At 39.1% G+C, this 27,627-nt stretch overlaps 19 non-coding genes across 19 annotated transcripts; all 19 read left to right on the top strand.

Annotated features, from left to right (window-relative positions):
- Nucleotides 1-1,202: 1,202 nt before the first annotated feature.
- TRNAP-UGG (transfer RNA proline (anticodon UGG)) lies at nt 1,203-1,274 on the top strand. The gene has a single exon. It is a non-coding gene; the product is annotated as a tRNA-Pro (tRNA).
- Nucleotides 1,275-1,578: 304 nt separating this feature from the next.
- Nucleotides 1,579-1,651, top strand: TRNAV-CAC (transfer RNA valine (anticodon CAC)). Its single transcript has one exon. It is a non-coding gene; the product is annotated as a tRNA-Val (tRNA).
- A 2,767-nt stretch (nt 1,652-4,418) lies between these two features.
- Nucleotides 4,419-4,490, top strand: TRNAP-UGG (transfer RNA proline (anticodon UGG)). Its single transcript has one exon. It is a non-coding gene; the product is annotated as a tRNA-Pro (tRNA).
- Nucleotides 4,491-4,790: 300 nt separating this feature from the next.
- Nucleotides 4,791-4,863, top strand: TRNAV-CAC (transfer RNA valine (anticodon CAC)). Its single transcript has one exon. It is a non-coding gene; the product is annotated as a tRNA-Val (tRNA).
- A 2,153-nt stretch (nt 4,864-7,016) lies between these two features.
- On the top strand, nt 7,017-7,088 carry TRNAP-UGG (transfer RNA proline (anticodon UGG)). The gene has a single exon. It is a non-coding gene; the product is annotated as a tRNA-Pro (tRNA).
- Nucleotides 7,089-7,388: 300 nt separating this feature from the next.
- On the top strand, nt 7,389-7,461 carry TRNAV-CAC (transfer RNA valine (anticodon CAC)). Its single transcript has one exon. It is a non-coding gene; the product is annotated as a tRNA-Val (tRNA).
- Nucleotides 7,462-9,617: 2,156 nt separating this feature from the next.
- TRNAP-UGG (transfer RNA proline (anticodon UGG)) lies at nt 9,618-9,689 on the top strand. The gene has a single exon. It is a non-coding gene; the product is annotated as a tRNA-Pro (tRNA).
- A 300-nt stretch (nt 9,690-9,989) lies between these two features.
- Nucleotides 9,990-10,062, top strand: TRNAV-CAC (transfer RNA valine (anticodon CAC)). Its single transcript has one exon. It is a non-coding gene; the product is annotated as a tRNA-Val (tRNA).
- A 2,172-nt stretch (nt 10,063-12,234) lies between these two features.
- On the top strand, nt 12,235-12,306 carry TRNAP-UGG (transfer RNA proline (anticodon UGG)). Its single transcript has one exon. It is a non-coding gene; the product is annotated as a tRNA-Pro (tRNA).
- Nucleotides 12,307-12,606: 300 nt separating this feature from the next.
- Nucleotides 12,607-12,679, top strand: TRNAV-CAC (transfer RNA valine (anticodon CAC)). The gene has a single exon. It is a non-coding gene; the product is annotated as a tRNA-Val (tRNA).
- A 2,210-nt stretch (nt 12,680-14,889) lies between these two features.
- On the top strand, nt 14,890-14,961 carry TRNAP-UGG (transfer RNA proline (anticodon UGG)). Its single transcript has one exon. It is a non-coding gene; the product is annotated as a tRNA-Pro (tRNA).
- A 300-nt stretch (nt 14,962-15,261) lies between these two features.
- TRNAV-CAC (transfer RNA valine (anticodon CAC)) lies at nt 15,262-15,334 on the top strand. The gene has a single exon. It is a non-coding gene; the product is annotated as a tRNA-Val (tRNA).
- A 2,747-nt stretch (nt 15,335-18,081) lies between these two features.
- TRNAP-UGG (transfer RNA proline (anticodon UGG)) lies at nt 18,082-18,153 on the top strand. Its single transcript has one exon. It is a non-coding gene; the product is annotated as a tRNA-Pro (tRNA).
- Nucleotides 18,154-18,453: 300 nt separating this feature from the next.
- Nucleotides 18,454-18,526, top strand: TRNAV-CAC (transfer RNA valine (anticodon CAC)). The gene has a single exon. It is a non-coding gene; the product is annotated as a tRNA-Val (tRNA).
- Nucleotides 18,527-21,136: 2,610 nt separating this feature from the next.
- TRNAP-UGG (transfer RNA proline (anticodon UGG)) lies at nt 21,137-21,208 on the top strand. The gene has a single exon. It is a non-coding gene; the product is annotated as a tRNA-Pro (tRNA).
- A 300-nt stretch (nt 21,209-21,508) lies between these two features.
- TRNAV-CAC (transfer RNA valine (anticodon CAC)) lies at nt 21,509-21,581 on the top strand. Its single transcript has one exon. It is a non-coding gene; the product is annotated as a tRNA-Val (tRNA).
- A 2,987-nt stretch (nt 21,582-24,568) lies between these two features.
- On the top strand, nt 24,569-24,641 carry TRNAV-CAC (transfer RNA valine (anticodon CAC)). Its single transcript has one exon. It is a non-coding gene; the product is annotated as a tRNA-Val (tRNA).
- A 2,136-nt stretch (nt 24,642-26,777) lies between these two features.
- On the top strand, nt 26,778-26,849 carry TRNAP-UGG (transfer RNA proline (anticodon UGG)). Its single transcript has one exon. It is a non-coding gene; the product is annotated as a tRNA-Pro (tRNA).
- Nucleotides 26,850-27,149: 300 nt separating this feature from the next.
- Nucleotides 27,150-27,222, top strand: TRNAV-CAC (transfer RNA valine (anticodon CAC)). The gene has a single exon. It is a non-coding gene; the product is annotated as a tRNA-Val (tRNA).
- The last annotated feature ends 405 nt before the right edge of the window (nt 27,223-27,627 follow it).

The following is a 27,627-nucleotide window of genomic DNA, read 5'->3' as shown; positions in this document are numbered from 1 at the left end:
GATAGATAGATAGATAGATAGATAGATAGATAGATAGATAGATAGATAGATAGATAGATAGATAGATAGATAGATAGATAGATAGATATTCGGAGAGAGAGAGCGTTAATATAAACTGAGACTTTATTTTCCATCAAGCTGTCTTTCCTTTCCTTCAGGAGCAGAATGTTCTGATCATCAGCGCTCCAGAATCTAGTGCTTGGTTGGCAAGCATCACACATTGTGATGTGTTAGCTAAGAGTTCCATGTCGTTCAGACTCATATATTCCTCTGTAGTTGTACCTTGGTGATTCAACAAAATGTGGCATCATAAGCAGCATTCTACTGCCATAGACTGGGCGGAAAAAACATTTAGAATTTCACAGAAAAAGAAAAAAAGCATACTTAGGCAGAGCTTTCTGGACAGTAAGGACATTAGAGTAAGTGATGAATAAGCACTGCTTTTGTTATTTACATAGGCAGAACAGAGACTGCTGGGAAAAGCCTGAAATTAAAGGCACAGAAAATGCCTGCTTCTGGATAGAACACTGAGAAGGGTTGAAAGTTTTTTCTCTGACCCTGGCCACTCGTACAAGCAATCCTATGATAGTCAGAAGGACCCACCCTAAAAAGGAAGGGACAGCCATTTGGACCCTTTCCACCTTTTCTATATCTCGCCTGATCTCGCCTGATCGAGCGCTGATTGAGCGGATTAGCACATGTACTTCTCATTTTGGGAAGGTATTGCTTAGCTTGCTACCAGCAGCTCAGTTATGTTATGATGTTAGAGGCTTGCAAGGAATGCTTTAGTCCTGCATTAGGCAGTTTTTATTGCTACTTGCATTCAAGGGAAAGATAATTAGCCAGAATCTGTGGCCCAGTTATTCAGCTTGGCATTCCGATTTGCACAAAGGGAATAAGCATTTGAGAAAAAATGCAACATGTGTTTCTTATGTTGTTATGAACAGCTTTTTATTCTTTCTCTTTAGGGTCTAGCCACTGCAGAAATAGATAAATAAGTGCTGACTTCCTGTAAGACGTGTCCAATGCTGGGACAAAATAAAAGGGGACACTTATAAATGATAGTGATATCATTTGAGAAAGGGTAAGTTGACACTGAATTTCATGTGTATTCACAGACCAAGCATGAAAAAGTCCCCAGCATGATCTTCATTGCGTGCTTAGAGCTGGTATTAGCTTTTCAGAGGTGCGGGTCTTTCGAAGGCTCGTTGGTCTAGGGGTATGATTCTCGCTTTGGGTGCGAGAGGTCCCGGGTTCAAATCCCGGACGAGCCCTTTCATTGGTGCTTTTTTAAAGTAGTATTGAAGTATGCATTTCAAAGCCAATCAATATCAATTTTCTCTTTGCAGTAGTGGATGAATATTTGCTAGAGTCTCATGCTTTTAACCTTGCCCTGCCTGAGCAAATAGGAAACATTTCTCTTTAAGCATTTTGCAAAAATGCTGAACTTGCATGGCATATACAAGCGTTCAGCTAGGGCTGTCTGGGAAGGTTGCATGAAAGAAATCTAAAACCAGAGGCCCTTGGAATAGCCTGTTTTGAGAAGTTTCATCACAGAAGAATCAACTGTAGACATCTGTTTCTGTAGTGTAGTGGTTATCACGTTTGCCTCACACGCGAAAGGTCCCCGGTTCGAAACCGGGCAGAAACAGTTGTTATATTGTCTTGGCTGCAATGTTGAGAGGTGCCGTTTTGCCATGAAATTGTCCAGGCCCTGAAGATAGTTTCATGCAGACTCGTTCCAAGAAAGTGAATTCTCTTAAAAACACTAAAGTAATTGGCATGTGGATGTATCTGTTGATTCACAGACCTCGCTTTGAAAAGAGCCCTGCATTCTGTTCATTGCTCACCTAGAACATGCATTAACTTTGGGAATTGTTGGCACCAACAGGCATCTTAGTTTAGTGGAGTGTTTCTGGTGTTTAAGTGCAGAAGCCCTGGGCTCAATTCCTCGGTGACCCTTCTCAAGGTGATGATACAAATGCATCATCACCTTTACGTTTAATGTCAGAATTGTTTATTTCTATTTGGTGGTGTATGAATGCTTGCAATAGTATGTTGATTTTTTCTAGCCTTGAATGAATAAAAGCAAATCACTCCTCTTTATGTATTTTTCTAATACATTGATATTTGCATCTCCTTTCCTAGCCAGCATTTTTCACTATCTTACAGGATGTATATAATAAGTATCAATTCAGGGGCCCTTCTTCTACTCAATTCACAACTGTTCTATCCCGGCATTGATAAGCAATCTACATCTGCTTCTGTTGTATATTGGTTATCATGTTTACCTGACGTGTGAAAGCCCCATGTTTGACAGTGCGCATTAATAAAGAGACCAATGATTTTTATTAAAAGTTGTCATGTGTTTTTGTTACCTTGCACCGGCCAAAAAGTGCCGGAAATGACTTCATTTGCAGTCACTTGAAAAGTAGGGATTCTCAAATAAATGGTAAGAGGTTGGAACAAATCTAAAGGAATGCATGGCATATCTATATGTATGTGTACGCAGGTATCCATATATAAAGATAGATAGATAGATAGATAGATAGATAGATAGATAGATAGATAGATAGATAGATAGATAGATAGATAGATAGATAGATAGATAGATAGATAGATAGATAGATAGATAGATAGATAGATAGATAGATAGATAGATAGATAGATAGATAGATAGATAGATGGATAGATGGATGGATGGATGGATGGATGGATGGATGGATGGATGGATGGATGGATGGATGGATGGATGGATGGATGGATGGATGGATGGATGGATGGATGGATGGATGGATGGATGGATGGATAGATAGATAGATAGATAGATAGATAGATAGATAGATAGATAGATAGATAGATAGATAGATAGATAGATAGATAGATAGATAGATAGATAGATAGATAGATAGATAGATAGATAGATAGATAGATAGATAGATAGATAGATAGATAGATAGATAGATAGATAGATAGATAGATAGATAGATAGATAGATAGATAGATAGATAGATGGATGGATGGATAGATGGATGGATGGATGGATGGATGGATGGATGGATGGATGGATGGATGGATGGATGGATGGATGGATGGATGGATGGATGGATGGATAGATGGATAGATAGATAGATAGATAGATAGATAGATAGATAGATAGATAGATAGATAGATAGATAGATAGATAGATAGATAGATAGATAGATAGATAGATAGATAGATAGATAGATAGATAGATAGATAGATAGATAGATAGATAGATAGATAGATAGATAGATAGATAGATAGATAGATAGATAGATATTGGGAGAGAGAGAGCGTTAATATAAACTGAGACTTTATTTTCCATCAAGCTGTCTTTCCTTTCCTTCAGGAGCAGAATGTTCTGATCATCAGCGCTCCAGAATCTAGTGCTTGGTTGGCAAGCATCACACATTGTGATGTGTTAGCTAAGAGTTCCATGTCGTTCAGACTCATATATTCCTCTGTAGTTGTACCTTGGTGATTCAACAAAATGTGGCATCATAAGCAGCATTCTACTGCCATAGACTGGGCAGAAAAAACATTTAGAATTTCACTGAAAAAGAAAAAAAGCATACTTAGGCAGAGCTTTCTGGACAGTAAGGACATTAGAGTAAGTGATGAATAAGCACTGTTTTTGTTAATTTACATAGGCAGAACAGAGACTGCTGGGAAAAGCCTGAAATTAAAGGCACAGAAAATGCCTGCTTCTGGATAGAACACTGAGAAGGGTTGAAAGTTTTTTCTCTGACCCTGGCCACTTATACAAGCAATCCTATGATAGTCAGAAGGACCCACCCTAAAAAGGAAGGGACAGCCATTTGGACCCTTTCCACCTTTTCTATATCTCGCCTGATCGAGCCTGATCGAGCGCTGATTGAGCGGATTAGCACATGTACTTCTCATTTTGGGAAGGTATTGCTTAGCTTGCTACCAGCAGCTCAGTTATGTTATGATGTTAGAGGCTTGCAAGGAATGCTTTAGTCCTGCATTAGGCAGTTTTTATTGCTACTTGCATTCAAGGGAAAGATAATTAGCCAGAATCTGTGACCCAGTTATTCAGCTTGGCATTCCGATTTGCACAAAGGGAATAAGCATTTGAGAAAAAATGCAACATGTGTTTCTTATGTTGTTATGAACAGCTTTTTATTCTTTCTCTTTAGGGTCTAGCCACTGCAGAAATAGATAAATAAGTGCTGACTTCCTGTAAGACGTGTCCAATGCTGGGACAAAATAAAAGGGGACACTTATAAATGATAGTGATATCATTTGAGAAAGGGTAAGTTGACACTGAATTTCATGTGTATTCACAGACCAATCATGAAAAAGTCCCCAGCATGATCTTCATTGCGTGCTTAGAGCTGGTATTAGCTTTTCAGAGGTGCAGGCCTTTCGAAGGCTCGTTGGTCTAGGGGTATGATTCTCGCTTTGGGTGCGAGAGGTCCCGGGTTCAAATCCCGGACGAGCCCTTTCATTGGTGCTTTTTTAAAGTAGTATTGAAGTATGCATTTCAAAGCCAATATCAATTTTCTCTTTGCAGTAGTGGATGAATATTTGCTAGAGTCTCATGCTTTTAACCTTGCCCTGCCTGAGCAAATAGGAAACATTTCTCTTTAAGCATTTTGCAAAAATGCTGAACTTGCATGGCATATACAAGCGTTCAGCTAGGGCTGTCTGGGAAGGTTGCATGAAAGAAATCTAAAACCAGAGGCCCTTGGAATAGACTGTTTTGAGAAGTTTCATCACAGAAGAATCAACTGTAGACATCTGTTTCTGTAGTGTAGTGGTTATCACGTTTGCCTCACACGCGAAAGGTCCCCGGTTCGAAACCGGGCAGAAACAGTTGTTATATTGTCTTGGCTGCAATGTTGAGAGGTGCCGTTTGCCATGAAATTGTCCAGGCCCTGAAGATGGTTTCATGCAGACTCGTTCCAAGAAAGTGAATTCTCTTAAAAACACTAAAGTAATTGGCATGTGGATGTATCTGTTGATTCACAGACCTCGCTTTGAAAAGAGCCCTGCATTCTGTTCATTGCTCACCTAGAACATGCATTAACTTTGGGAATTGTTGGCACCAACAGGCATCTTAGTTTAGTGGAGTGTTTCTGGTGTTTAAGTGCAGAAGCCCTGGGCTCAATTCCTCGGTGACCCTTCTCAAGGTGATGATACAAATGCATCGTCACCTTTACGTTTAATGTCAGAATTGTTTATTTCTATTTGGTGGTGTATGAATGCTTGCAATAGTATGTTGATTTTTTCTAGCCTTGAATGAATAAAAGCAAATCACTCCTCTTTATGTATTTTTCTAATACATTGATATTTGCATCTCCTTTCCTAGCCTGCATTTTTCACTATCTTACAGGCTGTATATAATAAGTATCAATTCAGGGGCCCTTCTTCTACTCAATTCACAACTGTTCTATCCCGGCATTGATAAGCAATCTACATCTGCTTCTGTTGTATATTGGTTATCATGTTTACCTGACGTGTGAAAGCCCCATGTTTGACAGTGCGCGTTAATAAAGAGACCAATGATTTTTATTAAAAGTTGTCATGTGTTTTTGTTACCTTGCACCGGCCAAAAAGTGCCGGAAATGACTTCATTTGCAGTCACTTGAAAAGTAGGGATTCTCAAATAAATGGTAAGAGGTTGGAACAAATCTAAAGGAATGCATGGCATATCTATATGTATGTGTACGCAGGTATCCATATATAAAGATAGATAGATAGATAGATAGATAGATAGATAGATAGATAGATAGATAGATAGATAGATAGATAGATAGATAGATAGATAGATAGATAGATAGATAGATAGATAGATAGATAGATAGATAGATAGATAGATAGATAGATAGATAGATAGATAGATAGATAGATATTCGGAGAGAGAGAGCGTTAATATAAACTGAGACTTTATTTTCCATCAAGCTGTCTTTCCTTTCCTTCAGGAGCAGAATGTTCTGATCATCAGCGCTCCAGAATCTAGTGCTTGGTTGGCAAGCATCACACATTGTGATGTGTTAGCTAAGAGTTCCATGTCGTTCAGACTCATATATTCCTCTGTAGTTGTACCTTGGTGATTCAACAAAATGTGGCATCATAAGCAGCATTCTACTGCCATAGACTGGGCAGAAAAAACATTTAGAATTTCACAGAAAAAGAAAAAAAGCATACTTAGGCAGAGCTTTCTGGACAGTAAGGACATTAGAGTAAGTGATGAATAAGCACTGCTTTTGTTATTTACATAGGCAGAACAGAGACTGCTGGGAAAAGCCTGAAATTAAAGGCACAGAAAATGCCTGCTTCTGGATAGAACACTGAGAAGGGTTGAAAGTTTTTTCTCTGACCCTGGCCACTCGTACAAGCAATCCTATGATAGTCAGAAGGACCCACCCTAAAAAGGAAGGGACAGCCATTTGGACCCTTTCCACCTTTTCTATATCTCGCCTGATCTCGCCTGATCGAGCGCTGATTGAGCGGATTAGCACATGTACTTCTCATTTTGGGAAGGTATTGCTTAGCTTGCTACCAGCAGCTCAGTTATGTTATGATGTTAGAGGCTTGCAAGGAATGCTTTAGTCCTGCATTAGGCAGTTTTTATTGCTACTTGCATTCAAGGGAAAGATAATTAGCCAGAATCTGTGGCCCAGTTATTCAGCTTGGCATTCCGATTTGCACAAAGGGAATAAGCATTTGAGAAAAAATGCAACATGTGTTTCTTATGTTGTTATGAACAGCTTTTTATTCTTTCTCTTTAGGGTCTAGCCACTGCAGAAATAGATAAATAAGTGCTGACTTCCTGTAAGACGTGTCCAATGCTGGGACAAAATAAAAGGGGACACTTATAAATGATAGTGATATCATTTGAGAAAGGGTAAGTTGACACTGAATTTCATGTGTATTCACAGACCAAGCATGAAAAAGTCCCCAGCATGATCTTCATTGCGTGCTTAGAGCTGGTATTAGCTTTTCAGAGGTGCGGGTCTTTCGAAGGCTCGTTGGTCTAGGGGTATGATTCTCGCTTTGGGTGCGAGAGGTCCCGGGTTCAAATCCCGGACGAGCCCTTTCATTGGTGCTTTTTTAAAGTAGTATTGAAGTATGCATTTCAAAGCCAATATCAATTTTCTCTTTGCAGTAGTGGATGAATATTTGCTAGAGTCTCATGCTTTTAACCTTGCCCTGCCTGAGCAAATAGGAAACATTTCTCTTTAAGCATTTTGCAAAAATGCTGAACTTGCATGGCATATACAAGCGTTCAGCTAGGGCTGTCTGGGAAGGTTGCATGAAAGAAATCTAAAACCAGAGGCCCTTGGAATAGCCTGTTTTGAGAAGTTTCATCACAGAAGAATCAACTGTAGACATCTGTTTCTGTAGTGTAGTGGTTATCACGTTCGCCTCACACGCGAAAGGTCCCCGGTTCGAAACCGGGCAGAAACAGTTGTTATATTGTCTTGGCTGCAATGTTGAGAGGTGCCATTTTGCCATGAAATTGTCCAGGCCCTGAAGATGGTTTCATGCAGACTCATTCCAAGAAAGTGAATTCTCTTAAAAACACTAAAGTAATTGGCATGTGGATGTATCTGTTGATTCACAGACCTCGCTTTCATAAGAGCCCTGCATTCTGTTCATTGCTCACCTAGAACATGCATTAACTTTGGGAATTGTTGGCACCAACAGGCATCTTAGTTTAGTGGAGTGTTTCTGGTGTTTAAGTGCAGAAGCCCTGGGCTCAATTCCTCGGTGACCCTTCTCAAGGTGATGATACAAATGCATCGTCACCTTTACGTTTAATGTCAGAATTGTTTATTTCTATTTGGTGGTGTATGAATGCTTGCAATAGTATGTTGATTTTTTCTAGCCTTGAATGAATAAAAGCAAATCACTCCTCTTTATGTATTTTTCTAATACATTGATATTTGCATCTCCTTTCCTAGCCTGCATTTTTCACTATCTTACAGGCTGTATATAATAAGTATCAATTCAGGGGCCCTTCTATTACTCAATTCACAACTATTCTATCCTGGCATTGATAAGCAATCTACATCTGCTTCTGTTGTGTATTGGTTATCATGTTTACCTGACGTGTGAAAGCCCCATGTTTGACAGTGCGCGTTAATAAAGAGACCAATGATTTGTATTAAAAGTTGGCATGTGTTTTTGTTACCTTGCACCGGCCAAAAAGTGCCGGAAATGACTTCATTTGCAGTCACTTGAAAAGTAGGGATTCTCAAATAAATGGTAAGAGGTTGGAACAAATCTAAAGGAATGCATGGCATATCTATATGTATGTGTACGCAGGTATCCATATATAAAGATAGATAGATAGATAGATAGATAGATAGATAGATAGATAGATAGATAGATAGATAGATAGATAGATAGATAGATAGATAGATAGATAGATAGATAGATAGATAGATAGATAGATAGATAGATAGATAGATAGATAGATAGATAGATAGATAGATAGATAGATAGATAGATAGATATTGGGAGAGAGAGAGCGTTAATATAAACTGAGACTTTATTTTCCATCAAGCTGTCTTTCCTTTCCTTCAGGAGCAGAATGTTCTGATCATCAGCGCTCCAGAATCTAGTGCTTGGTTGGCAAGCATCACACATTGTGATGTGTTAGCTAAGAGTTCCATGTCGTTCAGACTCATATATTCCTCTGTAGTTGTACCTTGGTGATTCAACAAAATGTGGCATCATAAGCAGCATTCTACTGCCATAGACTGGGCAGAAAAAACATTTAGAATTTCACTGAAAAAGAAAAAAAGCATACTTAGGCAGAGCTTTCTGGACAGTAAGGACATTAGAGTAAGTGATGAATAAGCACTGCTTTTGTTAATTTACATAGGCAGAACAGAGACTGCTGGGAAAAGCCTGAAATTAAAGGCACAGAAAATGCCTGCTTCTGGATAGAACACTGAGAAGGGTTGAAAGTTTTTTCTCTGACCCTGGCCACTTATACAAGCAATCCTATGATAGTCAGAAGGACCCACCCTAAAAAGGAAGGGACAGCCATTTGGACCCTTTCCACCTTTTCTATATCTCGCCTGATCGAGCCTGATTGAGCGGATTAGCACATGTACTTCTCATTTTGGGAAGGTATTGCTTAGCTTGCTACCAGCAGCTCAGTTATGTTATGATGTTAGAGGCTTGCAAGGAATGCTTTAGTCCTGCATTAGGCAGTTTTTATTGCTACTTGCATTCAAGGGAAAGATAATTAGCCAGAATCTGTGACCCAGTTATTCAGCTTGGCATTCCGATTTGCACAAAGGGAATAAGCATTTGAGAAAAAATGCAACATGTGTTTCTTATGTTGTTATGAACAGCTTTTTATTCTTTCTCTTTAGGGTCTAGCCACTGCAGAAATAGATAAATAAGTGCTGACTTCCTGTAAGACGTGTCCAATGCTGGGACAAAATAAAAGGGGACACTTATAAATGATAGTGATATCATTTGAGAAAGGGTAAGTTGACACTGAATTTCATGTGTATTCACAGACCAAGCATGAAAAAGTCCCCAGCATGATCTTCATTGCGTGCTTAGAGCTGGTATTAGCTTTTCAGAGGTGCAGGCCTTTCGAAGGCTCGTTGGTCTAGGGGTATGATTCTCGCTTTGGGTGCGAGAGGTCCCGGGTTCAAATCCCGGACGAGCCCTTTCATTGGTGCTTTTTTAAAGTAGTATTGAAGTATGCATTTCAAAGCCAATATCAATTTTCTCTTTGCAGTAGTGGATGAATATTTGCTAGAGTCTCATGCTTTTAACCTTGCCCTGCCTGAGCAAATAGGAAACATTTCTCTTTAAGCATTTTGCAAAAATGCTGAACTTGCATGGCATATACAAGCGTTCAGCTAGGGCTGTCTGGGAAGGTTGCATGAAAGAAATCTAAAACCAGAGGCCCTTGGAATAGCCTGTTTTGAGAAGTTTCATCACAGAAGAATCAACTGTAGACATCTGTTTCTGTAGTGTAGTGGTTATCACGTTCGCCTCACACGCGAAAGGTCCCCGGTTCGAAACCGGGCAGAAACAGTTTTTATATTGTCTTGGCTGCAATGTTGAGAGGTGCCGTTTTGCCATGAAATTGTCCAGGCCCTGAAGATGGTTTCATGCAGACTCATTCCAAGAAAGTGAATTCTCTTAAAAACACTAAAGTAATTGGCATGTGGATGTATCTGTTGATTCACAGACCTCGCTTTCATAAGAGCCCTGCATTCTGTTCATTGCTCACCTAGAACATGCATTAACTTTGGGAATTGTTGGCACCAACAGGCATCTTAGTTTAGTGGAGTGTTTCTGGTGTTTAAGTGCAGAAGCCCTGGGCTCAATTCCTCGGTGACCCTTCTCAAGGTGATGATACAAATGCATCGTCACCTTTACGTTTAATGTCAGAATTGTTTATTTCTATTTGGTGGTGTATGAATGCTTGCAATAGTATGTTGATTTTTTCTAGCCTTGAATGAATAAAAGCAAATCACTCCTCTTTATGTATTTTTCTAATACATTGATATTTGCATCTCCTTTCCTAGCCTGCATTTTCACTATCTTACAGGCTGTATATAATAAGTATCAATTCAGGGGCCCTTCTATTACTCAATTCACAACTATTCTATCCTGGCATTGATAAGCAATCTACATCTGCTTCTGTTGTGTATTGGTTATCATGTTTACCTGACGTGTGAAAGCCCCATGTTTGACAGTGCGCGTTAATAAAGAGACCAATGATTTGTATTAAAAGTTGGCATGTGTTTTTGTTACCTTGCACCGGCCAAAAAGTGCCGGAAATGACTTCATTTGCAGTCACTTGAAAAGTAGGGATTCTCAAATAAATGGTAAGAGGTTGGAACAAATCTAAAGGAATGCATGGCATATCTATATGTATGTGTACGCAGGTATCCATATATAAAGATAGATAGATAGATAGATAGATAGATAGATAGATAGATAGATAGATAGATAGATAGATAGATAGATAGATAGATAGATAGATAGATAGATAGATAGATAGATAGATAGATAGATAGATAGATAGATAGATAGATAGATAGATAGATAGATAGATAGATAGATAGATAGATAGATAGATAGATAGATAGATATTGGGAGAGAGAGAGCGTTAATATAAACTGAGACTTTATTTTCCATCAAGCTGTCTTTCCTTTCCTTCAGGAGCAGAATGTTCTGATCATCAGCGCTCCAGAATCTAGTGCTTGGTTGGCAAGCATCACACATTGTGATGTGTTAGCTAAGAGTTCCATGTCGTTCAGACTCATATATTCCTCTGTAGTTGTACCTTGGTGATTCAACAAAATGTGGCATCATAAGCAGCATTCTACTGCCATAGACTGGGCAGAAAAAACATTTAGAATTTCACTGAAAAAGAAAAAAAGCATACTTAGGCAGAGCTTTCTGGACAGTAAGGACATTAGAGTAAGTGATGAATAAGCACTGCTTTTGTTTATTTACATAGGCAGAACAGAGACTGCTGGGAAAAGCCTGAAATTAAAGGCACAGAAAATGCCTGCTTCTGGATAGAACACTGAGAAGGGTTGAAAGTTTTTTCTCTGACCCTGGCCACTTATACAAGCAATCCTATGATAGTCAGAAGGACCCACCCTAAAAAGGAAGGGACAGCCATTTGGACCCTTTCCACCTTTTCTATATCTCGCCTGATCGAGCGCTGATTGAGCGGATTAGCACATGTACTTCTCATTTTGGGAAGGTATTGCTTAGCTTGCTACCAGCAGCTCAGTTATGTTATGATGTTAGAGGCTTGCAAGGAATGCTTTAGTCCTGCATTAGGCAGTTTTTATTGCTACTTGCATTCAAGGGAAAGATAATTAGCCAGAATCTGTGACCCAGTTATTCAGCTTGGCATTCCGATTTGCACAAAGGGAATAAGCATTTGAGAAAAAATGCAACATGTGTTTCTTATGTTGTTATGAACAGCTTTTTATTCTTTCTCTTTAGGGTCTAGCCACTGCAGAAATAGATAAATAAGTGCTGACTTCCTGTAAGACGTGTCCAATGCTGGGACAAAATAAAAGGGGACACTTATAAATGATAGTGATATCATTTGAGAAAGGGTAAGTTGACACTGAATTTCATGTGTATTCACAGACCAAGCATGAAAAAGTCCCCAGCATGATCTTCATTGCGTGCTTAGAGCTGGTATTAGCTTTTCAGAGGTGCAGGCCTTTCGAAGGCTCGTTGGTCTAGGGGTATGATTCTCGCTTTGGGTGCGAGAGGTCCCGGGTTCAAATCCCGGACGAGCCCTTTCATTGGTGCTTTTTTAAAGTAGTATTGAAGTATGCATTTCAAAGCCAATATCAATTTTCTCTTTGCAGTAGTGGATGAATATTTGCTAGAGTCTCATGCTTTTAACCTTGCCCTGCCTGAGCAAATAGGAAACATTTCTCTTTAAGCATTTTGCAAAAATGCTGAACTTGCATGGCATATACAAGCGTTCAGCTAGGGCTGTCTGGGAAGGTTGCATGAAAGAAATCTAAAACCAGAGGCCCTTGGAATAGCCTGTTTTGAGAAGTTTCATCACAGAAGAATCAACTGTAGACATCTGTTTCTGTAGTGTAGTGGTTATCACGTTTGCCTCACACGCGAAAGGTCCCCGGTTCGAAACCGGGCAGAAACAGTTGTTATATTGTCTTGGCTGCAATGTTGAGAGGTGCCGTTTTGCCATGAAATTGTCCAGGCCCTGAAGATGGTTTCATGCAGACTCATTCCAAGAAAGTGAATTCTCTTAAAAACACTAAAGTAATTGGCATGTGGATGTATCTGTTGATTCACAGACCTCGCTTTCATAAGAGCCCTGCATTCTGTTCATTGCTCACCTAGAACATGCATTAACTTTGGGAATTGTTGGCACCAACAGGCATCTTAGTTTAGTGGAGTGTTTCTGGTGTTTAAGTGCAGAAGCCCTGGGCTCAATTCCTCGGTGACCCTTCTCAAGGTGATGATACAAATGCATCGTCACCTTTACGTTTAATGTCAGAATTGTTTATTTCTATTTGGTGGTGTATGAATGCTTGCAATAGTATGTTGATTTTTTTTAGCCTTGAATGAATAAAAGCAAATCACTCCTCTTTATGTATTTTTCTAATACATTGATATTTGCATCTCCTTTCCTAGCCTGCATTTTTCACTATCTTACAGGCTGTATATAATAAGTATCAATTCAGGGGCCCTTCTATTACTCAATTCACAACTATTCTATCCTGGCATTGATAAGCAATCTACATCTGCTTCTGTTGTGTATTGGTTATCATGTTTACCTGACGTGTGAAAGCCCCATGTTTGACAGTGCGCGTTAATAAAGAGACCAATGATTTGTATTAAAAGTTGGCATGTGTTTTTGTTACCTTGCACCGGCCAAAAAGTGCCGGAAATGACTTCATTTGCAGTCACTTGAAAAGTAGGGATTCTCAAATAAATGGTAAGAGGTTGGAACAAATCTAAAGGAATGCATGGCATATCTATATGTATGTGTACGCAGGTATCCATATATAAAGATAGATAGATAGATAGATAGATAGATAGATAGATAGATAGATAGATAGATAGATAGATAGATAGATAGATAGATAGATAGATAGATAGATAGATAGATAGATAGATAGATAGATAGATAGATAGATAGATAGATAGATAGATAGATAGATAGATAGATAGATAGATAGATAGATAGATAGATAGATAGATAGATAGATAGATAGATAGATAGATAGATATTCGGAGAGAGAGAGCGTTAATATAAACTGAGACTTTATTTTCCATCAAGCTGTCTTTCCTTTCCTTCAGGAGCAGAATGTTCTGATCATCAGCGCTCCAGAATCTAGTGCTTGGTTGGCAAGCATCACACATTGTGATGTGTTAGCTAAGAGTTCCATGTCGTTCAGACTCATATATTCCTCTGTAGTTGTACCTTGGTGATTCAACAAAATGTGGCATCATAAGCAGCATTCTACTGCCATAGACTGGGCGGAAAAAACATTTAGAATTTCACAGAAAAAGAAAAAAAGCATACTTAGGCAGAGCTTTCTGGACAGTAAGGACATTAGAGTAAGTGATGAATAAGCACTGCTTTTGTTATTTACATAGGCAGAACAGAGACTGCTGGGAAAAGCCTGAAATTAAAGGCACAGAAAATGCCTGCTTCTGGATAGAACACTGAGAAGGGTTGAAAGTTTTTTCTCTGACCCTGGCCACTCGTACAAGCAATCCTATGATAGTCAGAAGGACCCACCCTAAAAAGGAAGGGACAGCCATTTGGACCCTTTCCACCTTTTCTATATCTCGCCTGATCTCGCCTGATCGAGCGCTGATTGAGCGGATTAGCACATGTACTTCTCATTTTGGGAAGGTATTGCTTAGCTTGCTACCAGCAGCTCAGTTATGTTATGATGTTAGAGGCTTGCAAGGAATGCTTTAGTCCTGCATTAGGCAGTTTTTATTGCTACTTGCATTCAAGGGAAAGATAATTAGCCAGAATCTGTGGCCCAGTTATTCAGCTTGGCATTCCGATTTGCACAAAGGGAATAAGCATTTGAGAAAAAATGCAACATGTGTTTCTTATGTTGTTATGAACAGCTTTTTATTCTTTCTCTTTAGGGTCTAGCCACTGCAGAAATAGATAAATAAGTGCTGACTTCCTGTAAGACGTGTCCAATGCTGGGACAAAATAAAAGGGGACACTTATAAATGATAGTGATATCATTTGAGAAAGGGTAAGTTGACACTGAATTTCATGTGTATTCACAGACCAAGCATGAAAAAGTCCCCAGCATGATCTTCATTGCGTGCTTAGAGCTGGTATTAGCTTTTCAGAGGTGCGGGTCTTTCGAAGGCTCGTTGGTCTAGGGGTATGATTCTCGCTTTGGGTGCGAGAGGTCCCGGGTTCAAATCCCGGACGAGCCCTTTCATTGGTGCTTTTTTAAAGTAGTATTGAAGTATGCATTTCAAAGCCAATATCAATTTTCTCTTTGCAGTAGTGGATGAATATTTGCTAGAGTCTCATGCTTTTAACCTTGCCCTGCCTGAGCAAATAGGAAACATTTCTCTTTAAGCATTTTGCAAAAATGCTGAACTTGCATGGCATATACAAGCGTTCAGCTAGGGCTGTCTGGGAAGGTTGCATGAAAGAAATCTAAAACCAGAGGCCCTTGGAATAGCCTGTTTTGAGAAGTTTCATCACAGAAGAATCAACTGTAGACATCTGTTTCTGTAGTGTAGTGGTTATCACGTTTGCCTCACACGCGAAAGGTCCCCGGTTCGAAACCGGGCAGAAACAGTTGTTATATTGTCTTGGCTGCAATGTTGAGAGGTGCCGTTTTGCCATGAAATTGTCCAGGCCCTGAAGATAGTTTCATGCAGACTCGTTCCAAGAAAGTGAATTCTCTTAAAAACACTAAAGTAATTGGCATGTGGATGTATCTGTTGATTCACAGACCTCGCTTTGAAAAGAGCCCTGCATTCTGTTCATTGCTCACCTAGAACATGCATTAACTTTGGGAATTGTTGGCACCAACAGGCATCTTAGTTTAGTGGAGTGTTTCTGGTGTTTAAGTGCAGAAGCCCTGGGCTCAATTCCTCGGTGACCCTTCTCAAGGTGATGATACAAATGCATCATCACCTTTACGTTTAATGTCAGAATTGTTTATTTCTATTTGGTGGTGTATGAATGCTTGCAATAGTATGTTGATTTTTTCTAGCCTTGAATGAATAAAAGCAAATCACTCCTCTTTATGTATTTTTCTAATACATTGATATTTGCATCTCCTTTCCTAGCCAGCATTTTTCACTATCTTACAGGATGTATATAATAAGTATCAATTCAGGGGCCCTTCTTCTACTCAATTCACAACTGTTCTATCCCGGCATTGATAAGCAATCTACATCTGCTTCTGTTGTATATTGGTTATCATGTTTACCTGACGTGTGAAAGCCCCATGTTTGACAGTGCGCATTAATAAAGAGACCAATGATTTTTATTAAAAGTTGTCATGTGTTTTTGTTACCTTGCACCGGCCAAAAAGTGCCGGAAATGACTTCATTTGCAGTCACTTGAAAAGTAGGGATTCTCAAATAAATGGTAAGAGGTTGGAACAAATCTAAAGGAATGCATGGCATATCTATATGTATGTGTACGCAGGTATCCATATATAAAGATAGATAGATAGATAGATAGATAGATAGATAGATAGATAGATAGATAGATAGATAGATAGATAGATAGATAGATAGATAGATAGATAGATAGATAGATAGATAGATAGATAGATAGATAGATAGATAGATAGATAGATAGATGGATGGATGGATGGATGGATGGATGGATGGATGGATGGATGGATGGATGGATGGATGGATGGATGGATGGATGGATGGATGGATGGATGGATGGATGGATGGATGGATGGATGGATGGATGGATAGATAGATAGATAGATAGATAGATAGATAGATAGATAGATAGATAGATAGATAGATAGATAGATAGATAGATAGATAGATAGATAGATAGATAGATAGATAGATAGATAGATAGATAGATAGATAGATAGATAGATAGATAGATAGATAGATAGATAGATGGATAGATAGATAGATAGATGGATGGATGGATAGATGGATGGATGGATGGATGGATGGATGGATGGATGGATGGATGGATGGATGGATGGATGGATGGATAGATGGATAGATAGATAGAAAGATAGATAGATAGATAGATAGATAGATAGATAGATAGATAGATAGATAGATAGATAGATAGATAGATAGATAGATAGATAGATAGATAGATAGATAGATAGATAGATAGATAGATAGATAGATAGATAGATAGATAGATAGATAGATAGATAGATAGATAGATAGATAGATAGATAGATAGATAGATAGATAGATAGATAGATAGATATTGGGAGAGAGAGAGCGTTAATATAAACTGAGACTTTATTTTCCATCAAGCTGTCTTTCCTTTCCTTCAGGAGCAGAATGTTCTGATCATCAGCGCTCCAGAATCTAGTGCTTGGTTGGCAAGCATCACACATTGTGATGTGTTAGCTAAGAGTTCCATGTCGTTCAGACTCATATATTCCTCTGTAGTTGTACCTTGGTGATTCAACAAAATGTGGCATCATAAGCAGCATTCTACTGCCATAGACTGGGCAGAAAAAACATTTAGAATTTCACTGAAAAAGAAAAAAAGCATACTTAGGCAGAGCTTTCTGGACAGTAAGGACATTAGAGTAAGTGATGAATAAGCACTGTTTTTGTTAATTTACATAGGCAGAACAGAGACTGCTGGGAAAAGCCTGAAATTAAAGGCACAGAAAATGCCTGCTTCTGGATAGAACACTGAGAAGGGTTGAAAGTTTTTTCTCTGACCCTGGCCACTTATACAAGCAATCCTATGATAGTCAGAAGGACCCACCCTAAAAAGGAAGGGACAGCCATTTGGACCCTTTCCACCTTTTCTATATCTCGCCTGATCGAGCCTGATCGAGCGCTGATTGAGCGGATTAGCACATGTACTTCTCATTTTGGGAAGGTATTGCTTAGCTTGCTACCAGCAGCTCAGTTATGTTATGATGTTAGAGGCTTGCAAGGAATGCTTTAGTCCTGCATTAGGCAGTTTTTATTGCTACTTGCATTCAAGGGAAAGATAATTAGCCAGAATCTGTGACCCAGTTATTCAGCTTGGCATTCCGATTTGCACAAAGGGAATAAGCATTTGAGAAAAAATGCAACATGTGTTTCTTATGGTGTTATGAACAGCTTTTTATTCTTTCTCTTTAGGGTCTAGCCACTGCAGAAATAGATAAATAAGTGCTGACTTCCTGTAAGACGTGTCCAATGCTGGGACAAAATAAAAGGGGACACTTATAAATGATAGTGATATCATTTGAGAAAGGGTAAGTTGACACTGAATTTCATGTGTATTCACAGACCAATCATGAAAAAGTCCCCAGCATGATCTTCATTGCGTGCTTAGAGCTGGTATTAGCTTTTCAGAGGTGCGGGTCTTTCGAAGGCTCGTTGGTCTAGGGGTATGATTCTCGCTTTGGGTGCGAGAGGTCCCGGGTTCAAATCCCGGACGAGCCCTTTCATTGGTGCTTTTTTAAAGTAGTATTGAAGTATGCATTTCAAAGCCAATATCAATTTTCTCTTTGCAGTAGTGGATGAATATTTGCTAGAGTCTCATGCTTTTAACCTTGCCCTGCCTGAGCAAATAGGAAACATTTCTCTTTAAGCATTTTGCAAAAATGCTGAACTTGCATGGCATATACAAGCGTTCAGCTAGGGCTGTCTGGGAAGGTTGCATGAAAGAAATCTAAAACCAGAGGCCCTTGGAATAGACTGTTTTGAGAAGTTTCATCACAGAAGAATCAACTGTAGACATCTGTTTCTGTAGTGTAGTGGTTATCACGTTTGCCTCACACGCGAAAGGTCCCCGGTTCGAAACCGGGCAGAAACAGTTGTTATATTGTCTTGGCTGCAATGTTGAGAGGTGCCGTTTGCCATGAAATTGTCCAGGCCCTGAAGATGGTTTCATGCAGACTCGTTCCAAGAAAGTGAATTCTCTTAAAAACACTAAAGTAATTGGCATGTGGATGTATCTGTTGATTCACAGACCTCGCTTTGAAAAGAGCCCTGCATTCTGTTCATTGCTCACCTAGAACATGCATTAACTTTGGGAATTGTTGGCACCAACAGGCATCTTAGTTTAGTGGAGTGTTTCTGGTGTTTAAGTGCAGAAGCCCTGGGCTCAATTCCTCGGTGACCCTTCTCAAGGTGATGATACAAATGCATCGTCACCTTTACGTTTAATGTCAGAATTGTTTATTTCTATTTGGTGGTGTATGAATGCTTGCAATAGTATGTTGATTTTTTCTAGCCTTGAATGAATAAAAGCAAATCACTCCTCTTTATGTATTTTTCTAATACATTGATATTTGCATCTCCTTTCCTAGCCTGCATTTTTCACTATCTTACAGGCTGTATATAATAAGTATCAATTCAGGGGCCCTTCTTCTACTCAATTCACAACTGTTCTATCCCGGCATTGATAAGCAATCTACATCTGCTTCTGTTGTATATTGGTTATCATGTTTACCTGACGTGTGAAAGCCCCATGTTTGACAGTGCGCGTTAATAAAGAGACCAATGATTTTTATTAAAAGTTGTCATGTGTTTTTGTTACCTTGCACCGGCCAAAAAGTGCCGGAAATGACTTCATTTGCAGTCACTTGAAAAGTAGGGATTCTCAAATAAATGGTAAGAGGTTGGAACAAATCTAAAGGAATGCATGGCATATCTATATGTATGTGTACGCAGGTATCCATATATAAAGATAGATAGATAGATAGATAGATAGATAGATAGATAGATAGATAGATAGATAGATAGATAGATAGATAGATAGATAGATAGATAGATAGATAGATAGATAGATAGATAGATAGATAGATAGATAGATAGATAGATAGATGGATGGATGGATGGATGGATGGATGGATGGATGGATGGATGGATGGATGGATGGATGGATGGATGGATGGATGGATGGATGGATGGATGGATAGATAGATAGATAGATAGATAGATAGATAGATAGATAGATAGATAGATAGATAGATAGATAGATAGATAGATAGATAGATAGATAGATAGATAGATAGATAGATAGATAGATAGATAGATGGATGGATGGATGGATGGATGGATGGATGGATGGATGGATGGATGGATGGATGGATGGATGGATGGATGGATGGATGGATGGATGGATGGATGGATGGATGGATGGATGGATGGATGGATAGATAGATAGATAGATAGATAGATAGATAGATAGATAGATAGATAGATAGATAGATAGATAGATAGATAGATAGATAGATAGATAGATAGATAGATAGATAGATAGATAGATAGATAGATAGATAGATAGATAGATAGATAGATAGATATTGGGAGAGAGAGAGCATTAATATAAACTGAGACTTTATTTTCCATCAAGCTGTCTTTCCTTTCCTTCAGGAGCAGAATGTTCTGATCATCAGCGCTCCAGAATCTAGTGCTTGGTTGGCAAGCATCACACATTGTGATGTGTTAGCTAAGAGTTCCATGTCGTTCAGACTCATATATTCCTCTGTAGTTGTACCTTGGTGATTCAACAAAATGTGGCATCATAAGCAGCATTCTACTGCCATAGACTGGGCAGAAAAAACATTTAGAATTTCACTGAAAAAGAAAAAAAGCATACTTAGGCAGAGCTTTCTGGACAGTAAGGACATTAGAGTAAGTGATGAATAAGCACTGTTTTTGTTAATTTACATAGGCAGAACAGAGACTGCTGGGAAAAGCCTGAAATTAAAGGCACAGAAAATGCCTGCTTCTGGATAGAACACTGAGAAGGGTTGAAAGTTTTTTCTTTGACCCTGGCCACTTATACAAGCAATCCTATGATAGTCAGAAGGACCCACCCTAAAAAGGAAGGGACAGCCATTTGGACCCTTTCCACCTTTTCTATATCTCGCCTGATGGAGCCTGATCGAGCGCTGATTGAGCGGATTAGCACATGTACTTCTCATTTTGGGAAGGTATTGCTTAGCTTGCTACCAGCAGCTCAGTTATGTTATGATGTTAGAGGCTTGCAAGGAATGCTTTAGTCCTGCATTAGGCAGTTTTTATTGCTACTTGCATTCAAGGGAAAGATAATTAGCCAGAATCTGTGACCCAGTTATTCAGCTTGGCATTCCGATTTGCACAAAGGGAATAAGCATTTGAGAAAAAATGCAACATGTGTTTCTTATGTTGTTATGAACAGCTTTTTATTCTTTCTCTTTAGGGTCTAGCCACTGCAGAAATAGATAAATAAGTGCTGACTTCCTGTAAGACGTGTCCAATGCTGGGACAAAATAAAAGGGGACACTTATAAATGATAGTGATATCATTTGAGAAAGGGTAAGTTGACACTGAATTTCATGTGTATTCACAGACCAAGCATGAAAAAGTCCCCAGCATGATCTTCATTGCGTGCTTAGAGCTGGTATTAGCTTTTCAGAGGTGCAGGCCTTTCGAAGGCTCGTTGGTCTAGGGGTATGATTCTCGCTTTGGGTGCGAGAGGTCCCGGGTTCAAATCCCGGACGAGCCCTTTCATTGGTGCTTTTTTAAAGTAGTATTGAAGTATGCATTTCAAAGCCAATATCAATTTTCTCTTTGCAGTAGTGGATGAATATTTGCTAGAGTCTCATGCTTTTAACCTTGCCCTGCCTGAGCAAATAGGAAACATTTCTCTTTAAGCATTTTGCAAAAATGCTGAACTTGCATGGCATATACAAGCGTTCAGCTAGGGCTGTCTGGGAAGGTTGCATGAAAGAAATCTAAAACCAGAGGCCCTTGGAATAGCCTGTTTTGAGAAGTTTCATCACAGAAGAATCAACTGTAGACATCTGTTTCTGTAGTGTAGTGGTTATCACGTTTGCCTCACACGCGAAAGGTCCCCGGTTCGAAACCGGGCAGAAACAGTTGTTATATTGTCTTGGCTGCAATGTTGAGAGGTGCCGTTTTGCCATGAAATTGTCCAGGCCCTGAAGATGGTTTCATGCAGACTCGTTCCAAGAAAGTGAATTCTCTTAAAAACACTAAAGTAATTGGCATGTGGATGTATCTGTTGATTCACAGACCTCGCTTTGAAAAGAGCCCTGCATTCTGTTCATTGCTCACCTAGAACATGCATTAACTTTGGGAATTGTTGGCACCAACAGGCATCTTAGTTTAGTGGAGTGTTTCTGGTGTTTAAGTGCAGAAGCCCTGGGCTCAATTCCTCGGTGACCCTTCTCAAGGTGATGATACAAATGCATCGTCACCTTTACGTTTAATGTCAGAATTGTTTATATTTGGTGGTGTATGAATGCTTGCAATAGTATGTTGATTTTTTCTAGCCTTGAATGAATAAAAGCAAATCACTCCTCTTTATGTATTTTTCTAATACATTGATATTTGCATCTCCTTTCCTAGCCTGCATTTTTCACTATCTTACAGGCTGTATATAATAAGTATCAATTCAGGGGCCCTTCTTCTACTCAATTCACAACTGTTCTATCCCGGCATTGATAAGCAATCTACATCTGCTTCTGTTGTATATTGGTTATCATGTTTACCTGACGTGTGAAAGCCCCATGTTTGACAGTGCGCGTTAATAAAGAGACCAATGATTTTTATTAAAAGTTGTCATGTGTTTTTGTTACCTTGCACCGGCCAAAAAGTGCCGGAAATGACTTCATTTGCAGTCACTTGAAAAGTAGGGATTCTCAAATAAATGGTAAGAGGTTGGAACAAATCTAAAGGAATGCATGGCATATCTATATGTATGTGTACGCAGGTATCCATATATAAAGATAGATAGATAGATAGATAGATAGATAGATAGATAGATAGATAGATAGATAGATAGATAGATAGATAGATAGATAGATAGATAGATAGATAGATAGATAGATAGATAGATAGATAGATAGATAGATAGATAGATAGATAGATAGATAGATAGATAGATGGATGGATGGATGGATGGATGGATGGATGGATAGATAGATAGATAGATAGATAGATAGATAGATAGATAGATAGATAGATAGATAGATAGATAGATAGATAGATAGATAGATAGATAGATAGATAGATAGATAGATAGATAGATAGATAGATAGATAGATAGATAGATAGATAGATAGATAGATAGATAGATAGATAGATAGATAGATAGATAGATAGATAGATAGATAGATAGATAGATGGATGGATGGATGGATGGATGGATGGATGGATGGATGGATGGATAGATAGATAGATAGATAGATAGATAGATAGATAGATAGATAGATAGATAGATAGATAGATAGATAGATAGATAGATAGATAGATAGATAGATAGATAGATAGATAGATAGATAGATAGATAGATAGATAGATAGATAGATAGATAGATAGATAGATAGATAGATAGATAGATAGATAGATAGATATTGGGAGAGAGAGAGCGTTAATATAAACTGAGACTTTATTTTCCATCAAGCTGTCTTTCCTTTCCTTCAGGAGCAGAATGTTCTGATCATCAGCGCTCCAGAATCTAGTGCTTGGTTGGCAAGCATCACACATTGTGATGTGTTAGCTAAGAGTTCCATGTCGTTCAGACTCATATATTCCTCTGTAGTTGTACCTTGGTGATTCAACAAAATGTGGCATCATAAGCAGCATTCTACTGCCATAGACTGGGCAGAAAAAACATTTAGAATTTCACTGAAAAAGAAAAAAAGCATACTTAGGCAGAGCTTTCTGGACAGTAAGGACATTAGAGTAAGTGATGAATAAGCACTGTTTTTGTTAATTTACATAGGCAGAACAGAGACTGCTGGGAAAAGCCTGAAATTAAAGGCACAGAAAATGCCTGCTTCTGGATAGAACACTGAGAAGGGTTGAAAGTTTTTTCTCTGACCCTGGCCACTTATACAAGCAATCCTATGATAGTCAGAAGGACCCACCCTAAAAAGGAAGGGACAGCCATTTGGACCCTTTCCACCTTTTCTATATCTCGCCTGATCGAGCCTGATCGAGCGCTGATTGAGCGGATTAGCACATGTACTTCTCATTTTGGGAAGGTATTGCTTAGCTTGCTACCAGCAGCTCAGTTATGTTATGATGTTAGAGGCTTGCAAGGAATGCTTTAGTCCTGCATTAGGCAGTTTTTATTGCTACTTGCATTCAAGGGAAAGATAATTAGCCAGAATCTGTGACCCAGTTATTCAGCTTGGCATTCCGATTTGCACAAAGGGAATAAGCATTTGAGAAAAAATGCAACATGTGTTTCTTATGTTGTTATGAACAGCTTTTTATTCTTTCTCTTTATGGTCTAGCCACTGCAGAAATAGATAAATAAGTGCTGACTTCCTGTAAGACGTGTCCAATGCTGGGACAAAATAAAAGGGGACACTTATAAATGATAGTGATATCATTTGAGAAAGGGTAAGTTGACACTGAATTTCATGTGTATTCACAGACCAAGCATGAAAAAGTCCCCAGCATGATCTTCATTGCGTGCTTAGAGCTGGTATTAGCTGTTCAGAGGTGCAGGCCTTTCGAAGGCTCGTTGGTCTAGGGGTATGTTTCTCGCTTTGGGTGCGAGAGGTCCCGGGTTCAAATCCCGGACGAGCCCTTTCATTGGTGCTTTTTTAAAGTAGTATTGAAGTATGCATTTCAAAGCCAATATCAATTTTCTCTTTGCAGTAGTGGATGAATATTTGCTAGAGTCTCATGCTTTTAACCTTGCCCTGCCTGAGCAAATAGGAAACATTTCTCTTTAAGCATTTTGCAAAAATGCTGAACTTGCATGGCATATACAAGCGTTCAGCTAGGGCTGTCTGGGAAGGTTGCATGAAAGAAATCTAAAACCAGAGGCCCTTGGAATAGCCTGTTTTGAGAAGTTTCATCACAGAAGAATCAACTGTAGACATCTGTTTCTGTAGTGTAGTGGTTATCACGTTCGCCTCACACGCGAAAGGTCCCCGGTTCGAAACCGGGCAGAAACAGTTGTTATATTGTCTTGGCTGCAATGTTGAGAGGTGCCATTTTGCCATGAAATTGTCCAGGCCCTGAAGATGGTTTCATGCAGACTCATTCCAAGAAAGTGAATTCTCTTAAAAACACTAAAGTAATTGGCATGTGGATGTATCTGTTGATTCACAGACCTCGCTTTCATAAGAGCCCTGCATTCTGTTCATTGCTCACCTAGAACATGCATTAACTTTGGGAATTGTTGGCACCAACAGGCATCTTAGTTTAGTGGAGTGTTTCTGGTGTTTAAGTGCAGAAGCCCTGGGCTCAATTCCTCGGTGACCCTTCTCAAGGTGATGATACAAATGCATCGTCACCTTTACGTTTAATGTCAGAATTGTTTATTTCTATTTGGTGGTGTATGAATGCTTGCAATAGTATGTTGATTTTTTCTAGCCTTGAATGAATAAAAGCAAATCACTCCTCTTTATGTATTTTTCTAATACATTGATATTTGCATCTCCTTTCCTAGCCTGCATTTTTCACTATCTTACAGGCTGTATATAATAAGTATCAATTCAGGGGCCCTTCTATTACTCAATTCACAACTATTCTATCCTGGCATTGATAAGCAATCTACATCTGCTTCTGTTGTGTATTGGTTATCATGTTTACCTGACGTGTGAAAGCCCCATGTTTGACAGTGCGCGTTAATAAAGAGACCAATGATTTGTATTAAAAGTTGGCATGTGTTTTTGTTACCTTGCACCGGCCAAAAAGTGCCGGAAATGACTTCATTTGCAGTCACTTGAAAAGTAGGGATTCTCAAATAAATGGTAAGAGGTTGGAACAAATCTAAAGGAATGCATGGCATATCTATATGTATGTGTACGCAGGTATCCATATATAAAGATAGATAGATAGATAGATAGATAGATAGATAGATAGATAGATAGATAGATAGATAGATAGATAGATAGATAGATAGATAGATAGATAGATAGATAGATAGATAGATAGATAGATAGATAGATAGATAGATAGATAGATAGATAGATAGATAGATATTGGGAGAGAGAGAGCGTTAATATAAACTGAGACTTTATTTTCCATCAAGCTGTCTTTCCTTTCCTTCAGGAGCAGAATGTTCTGATCATCAGCGCTCCAGAATCTAGTGCTTGGTTGGCAAGCATCACACATTGTGATGTGTTAGCTAAGAGTTCCATGTCGTTCAGACTCATATATTCCTCTGTAGTTGTACCTTGGTGATTCAACAAAATGTGGCATCATAAGCAGCATTCTACTGCCATAGACTGGGCAGAAAAAACATTTAGAATTTCACTGAAAAAGAAAAAAAGCATACTTAGGCAGAGCTTTCTGGACAGTAAGGACATTAGAGTAAGTGATGAATAAGCACTGCTTTTGTTAATTTACATAGGCAGAACAGAGACTGCTGGGAAAAGCCTGAAATTAAAGGCACAGAAAATGCCTGCTTCTGGATAGAACACTGAGAAGGGTTGAAAGTTTTTTCTCTGACCCTGGCCACTTATACAAGCAATCCTATGATAGTCAGAAGGACCCACCCTAAAAAGGAAGGGACAGCCATTTGGACCCTTTCCACCTTTTCTATATCTCGCCTGATCGAGCCTGATTGAGCGGATTAGCACATGTACTTCTCATTTTGGGAAGGTATTGCTTAGCTTGCTACCAGCAGCTCAGTTATGTTATGATGTTAGAGGCTTGCAAGGAATGCTTTAGTCCTGCATTAGGCAGTTTTTATTGCTACTTGCATTCAAGGGAAAGATAATTAGCCAGAATCTGTGACCCAGTTATTCAGCTTGGCATTCCGATTTGCACAAAGGGAATAAGCATTTGAGAAAAAATGCAACATGTGTTTCTTATGTTGTTATGAACAGCTTTTTATTCTTTCTCTTTAGGGTCTAGCCACTGCAGAAATAGATAAATAAGTGCTGACTTCCTGTAAGACGTGTCCAATGCTGGGACAAAATAAAAGGGGACACTTATAAATGATAGTGATATCATTTGAGAAAGGGTAAGTTGACACTGAATTTCATGTGTATTCACAGACCAAGCATGAAAAAGTCCCCAGCATGATCTTCATTGCGTGCTTAGAGCTGGTATTAGCTTTTCAGAGGTGCAGGCCTTTCGAAGGCTCGTTGGTCTAGGGGTATGATTCTCGCTTTGGGTGCGAGAGGTCCCGGGTTCAAATCCCGGACGAGCCCTTTCATTGGTGCTTTTTTAAAGTAGTATTGAAGTATGCATTTCAAAGCCAATATCAATTTTCTCTTTGCAGTAGTGGATGAATATTTGCTAGAGTCTCATGCTTTTAACCTTGCCCTGCCTGAGCAAATAGGAAACATTTCTCTTTAAGCATTTTGCAAAAATGCTGAACTTGCATGGCATATACAAGCGTTCAGCTAGGGCTGTCTGGGAAGGTTGCATGAAAGAAATCTAAAACCAGAGGCCCTTGGAATAGCCTGTTTTGAGAAGTTTCATCACAGAAGAATCAACTGTAGACATCTGTTTCTGTAGTGTAGTGGTTATCACGTTCGCCTCACACGCGAAAGGTCCCCGGTTCGAAACCGGGCAGAAACAGTTTTTATATTGTCTTGGCTGCAATGTTGAGAGGTGCCGTTTTGCCATGAAATTGTCCAGGCCCTGAAGATGGTTTCATGCAGACTCATTCCAAGAAAGTGAATTCTCTTAAAAACACTAAAGTAATTGGCATGTGGATGTATCTGTTGATTCACAGACCTCGCTTTCATAAGAGCCCTGCATTCTGTTCATTGCTCACCTAGAACATGCATTAACTTTGGGAATTGTTGGCACCAACAGGCATCTTAGTTTAGTGGAGTGTTTCTGGTGTTTAAGTGCAGAAGCCCTGGGCTCAATTCCTCGGTGACCCTTCTCAAGGTGATGATACAAATGCATCGTCACCTTTACGTTTAATGTCAGAATTGTTTATTTCTATTTGGTGGTGTATGAATGCTTGCAATAGTA

The sequence above is a fragment of the Lissotriton vulgaris genome, chromosome 8 (assembly GCF_964263255.1).
Source record: "Lissotriton vulgaris chromosome 8, aLisVul1.2, whole genome shotgun sequence".
NCBI lineage: Eukaryota > Metazoa > Chordata > Amphibia > Caudata > Salamandridae > Lissotriton > Lissotriton vulgaris.
This window is presented reverse-complemented; position numbering and strand designations above follow the sequence as displayed.